Genomic DNA, 4,703 nt, shown 5'->3' with positions numbered 1-4,703 from the left:
TCACACTGCAGCAGCCCGAGGCACGAGGATCCCGCGAGATAAGAACGTAGCAGGGGCCACTGACTGGGACACCAAGGCAGTAATGGTCCCTGCCTCGTCCGCACTCCCCCTGCACCCCCTGTGTAGCTCCCTCTCTTTTCCGGCCTGGCTCTTCTCCCTTGGGAGGTGGTGCCCATCTTGCTTCTCAATCTGCCTTGGTGCTGGACACCCTGAGGTCTTGAGGATGGACGCGTGTGACTTGCTGCCCCTGACACAGCTCCCCGGCTGAGACCCCAGCCCTCCACCCTCCCTGACGGAGAGGCCAGTAACACGAGTGCAGGTTCCCGCGAGTGCGTTTTGAAACACGAAAGCAAATTTTTACACAGGGAACACTTGACGTGACACTCCTTTATTAAAACCTAAGGACCTCTTTATAAAAACTACTGTATATAAAGACAAAAAGCAGTGCGACAGCGGTCAGTGTAAAACGCATTATTATTGTTACATTATATTATTATTATTAATATTAGGAACGTTATTGGTTTTTGGTTTTCCCGGTTATCAACTCCCAGAAGACCCGATGCCTGCTCATGTGAAGTCGGGGTTTACAGGAGAGAAAAACTCGTCTGTCCCCATAGCTGTGTGCCCTTGTCCCAGTGACCCTGGGGAGGACACGCCAGCCTGGGGGTGGGGTCGCTGCCTCGTTAGGGCGACAGAGCCCCTCATCCTCGGAGTCCTCACTACTTATTGCACATCCCCCAGCCTCTGCCTGTTTGGTAATTTGACTGTGACGAATCCCACCAGCTTTAACGTAGAAAATGTGGGAAGAAACAGGAAGAAACTACATGAGAAACTGAGGTGAAGGTCCAAGAATTGAGCCTCTCCGGTCAGCAGTTTGGTTTGACTCATGGCCACACTGGCTGCCCCGGGTGGCCGTGCAATCTGTAACTTTCCATCACATGCGTGGGCCACCCTCCCCAGGGTCCATCTGACTGAGGGGATCCTGGACATTTTGGAGGGTAGTTTAGGGCAATGCAGCTGGGCCCCCCATTGCACAAACGCAGGCGTCGCTGCTCACAGCGCTGTCTGTAGAAACGGTGCCTGGGAGCCCATTACCATTTATGTGACGGCGTTGTGGGTGGTGCCCCCCGGAGGTGGCATCGCAGCGGCCCTGAACTTCAGTCTGTCGAGGGCAAATGGGAAAGGGCTTTGCCGCGAAGATAGGAGTTTTAGGTACAGTGTGACTAACGAGCAAAGCCATTCACTCACCAAGCGTCTATCTAGCACCAGCTGTCTGGCAGGGTCTTGGACTAGAAACTAGGGGATGGGGGGGACAATGCCACCTCCAAGGTCACTTTCGTGGATGGGATAGGTAAGTTCCCTACTGCTTTGTGAATCTAAGCATTCCTAACTGTTAGGCACCACTAGTCATTTCCCAGGTGACCCAGCCTCTCCCTCGGACACGCCACGACCCCCGACACCTCTGTGTACGGCGGGAACTGCTCCCGGGTCGGCACTGGGTACAGCGCTGGGTAAATATTTGTTGAATGGATGAATGAATGCATGTGTGAACAAATGGATTTTCTAGGTTCTTCTATCTTGCCCGACGGCCCAAAGTCAGCGTTTGACGTTTTCAGGCCTTGGACCCCAAGGTGGCACATCGGGAGTTGCATTTGTGCTGCAGGGAGGGGCTGGGAGCCTCGCGTGGCGTTAGCAGAAGTGTTTGCTTTCTGTAGGGTACCATTCCAGCCTGGTGTTGTGTTCCTGGGCTGCAGGTGGCAGTGACCACAGTGTCGCTCACTGGGTGATTGGCTGCCTCTCTTACCTTTCAGATGGTCTCTGGGGACCAGGTTGTCACTGTCTGACACCTGCCAGGTGAGCAATAAGCTCAAGAATCCCTGGGTCACTTCTACTATTCCAACCTGATTTGCACAACTGACAAGAAGGGCCCAGACAGAGGTCCCTCTGCAATGATGTGGCCGCCCCCAATGTTGACAAGAAATGGCCTCAATACCTCCACTCGGGGCTGCGATGTCAGTTGGGATCGAGGCCTCTGCAAATTCATCTGAAGGCCACCTATGGCATGACTCTTCCTGTTGCTGGGGACCAATGGCCAAGTTGAAAACATTCTTAAAACCTGATCATTTTTTGTACGTCTGTGACCCTGGGAAACTTGTCTTGTTGGTGGTGCCGCCTCTTATAGACACAGTGAACGGGGTATCTGCCGGGCCAGGGAATGGGGCCTGGGCGGGGGCTGCGGGCTGGAGCGGGGCGGAGCCCGGGTTCCCTTCCTGACACGGACAGGGGTCTGCGGGGGTCTGCCATGGAGGGGGGACAGTGCTGGGCAGGCCACCCTTGCAGTTGCGATCGAAACGACCTCAAGAAAGCTTTGGACATGACAGCGAGCTGGGCCGTACTCTTGGCAGAAGTCTGTTATCCACATTCCTCACCACGTCCTCCCCGATACCCCTCGGTTCTTCCCTGTCCTGGGGCCCAAATTTGCCTGAAGAGTTTTTTCAGATGATGAGGGGGAAATGGCACCCACCCTAGCTGGCTGCCTGCTTGCCGTTTTCTTAAAACAGCAGAGACAGCAAGAGAGACTGGATCTACCTGCAGAATCGCGTGTGTACACATGTGCGTGCACCTGTGTACGTGTGTATGTGCATGTGTGTGCGTGTGTTTTCAATTAAGGCCTATTTCCTATTGGTCAGCGTCAGATGTCCGCCTGGCAGCAGGCTGCTCCTCCAGGGGCGTGGCGATTTCAGAGGTCAAGGTGATGGGCGAGAGGCCCAAGGGCGCTACCGGCTATTGGTTCTGAACAGAGATCCCAAAATGCACCACAGCTACACCATACTCGAATGAGAAGGAAAGCATAAAACTGCTCGTTAATAACACACAGTTCCCAGTGGGAAAAATTCCTCACAAACACAGGGAATGAGTCACACGAACCAGCGTCCGACACCAATTCCTCAGTGGGCACGTTGCACCTTCTTTCTCTTTTTTTTTTTTTTTGTACTATTATTGTTGTTATTTTTACAAATTACGTGGCGAAAGCCAGAAGCTCACAGTAAAACGTAAACGGAGGCAGCTTGAAAACTCAGGTGTGGGAGTCGCTAAAAAACGCTAATACTATAGAAATCTTTGCTTGAACTTGTCACTACCCTGCACCTTCTTCTTGGGGACACGCCTATTGGCATGTCTGCCTGCCACAGGAGGATGGGGCCGTCGTGGGGATGACCTGGGTCCCGTGGGGCTTCGGGGAGCGCTTGACATCGGGAGGGACTGAGTTACACACACTTGCCTTCTATCCTCACCCTCTGGACCTCTCCGTGAGGCGGGTGTTGGCACCTCCCTCTGAGTCCCCGCCCTACACCCCCCGCAGGCTCCGTGAGGAGAAGCGATTTGCCTAAGGCCACCCGGCTGGGAAGGGTGCTTTGTCTGCACCGCCGGCTGCCTCCAATCGGTTTGCAAGTGTGTGATGTCTGTTGAGCTTTAGATGGGAGGCTGCCTGCGCACAACAGAATGTTCCATCCCAAGCCCGGCCGTGACAGTACCCCCCATGGCGTTGTCGGTCACTCCTCTGGTGGGGCCAGGAGCAGCGTCCTGTCGACTGTAAATCGCAGGGCTGAGGATCAGGTGAATCCTAGCCCTAGCTGGTCTATAGGACAGTGACCAGAGAGGCGATGCCACCAGCTCCTTTTTGGCAGAGGAAGCGCCTCTGTGTGAGCAGCCGTGTGAGCGTCACCCAGAACCACAGGAAGCCGAAGATGCGAGCTCCCTAGATGCCTGGTCTGACGGGGAAACTGAGGGCACAGAGGGCGTGGGACTTGCCCGAGGTCACCCTGCTCTTCATGCAGAGCTGATTTCAGAATCTGGGTCTTGTGCCTTCCCACCCCCAGCCCCCAGGGGTTAGGTCCCTCTGGGTCTGCTCACATGGGATGCAGGCGTGGGCTGACCTAGCCAAGCTCTCTCCACGGCAGTCACTGCTCTGCAGGGATCGGGCCTGGCACATGTCCTGGGGTGATGCATGTATGAGGGGAAGAAAGCCCATCCCTAATCAAGACCCCAAGCAAAAGTCCCCCTGCTTTGCCTCCGCCGACCTGTCCACCTCAGACGGGACTGAGGCCACAGGTCTGGGCCTTCCAAAGCCTACCTGTCTGAGTCTGTTTCCTAGTCCATGATATGGCGATAGTCCCTTCTTCCTGGGGCCGTTAAGAGGATGAAGAGCCAGGCTGTGCAGAAAATACTTTATACCCTGGAAATCGCTTCCTGCTTTATCAAAGGACAGGGCCTTGCACCGTGCAGTCCTACGCTGACTCACAGGGAGCCACCCTCATCCCTTCCGCCCACCCTCCGGGGACCAGCCACCTGGATTTTTTCTTGTTCCCTGAAACCACCGAGCCCATTGCTACCTCAGGGCCTTTGTCCCCTCTGCCTGGAACGCTCTTGCCCTATCCCATAGCTGGCTCTTGCTTACTGTCATCCAGATCTGGAGTTCACTATCACCTTCCAGACGACCTGCACTCATCTATCGTTGTGACTGAATTCTCGGTGGTGGGCTCATCGCTACCACAATCCTCATTATTCACTGCTTACTTCTTCCCCGCCCCTCCCCCAGCTAGGAGACCGGTACTGTGAGCAGGGAGCCATGTCTGGGGTCTGGCTGAGTGAGGACGTGCGTTCATTGAGCAGGGCTCACCGAGCTGAGAGCTGGGGCAGATTTT

The sequence above is a fragment of the Pteropus medius genome, unplaced genomic scaffold, assembly GCF_902729225.1.
Source record: "Pteropus medius unplaced genomic scaffold, Ma_sr-lr_union100, whole genome shotgun sequence".
Taxonomy (NCBI): domain Eukaryota; kingdom Metazoa; phylum Chordata; class Mammalia; order Chiroptera; family Pteropodidae; genus Pteropus; species Pteropus medius.
The sequence above is the reverse complement of the archived record's forward strand: the minus strand, read 5'-3'. Positions refer to the sequence as shown.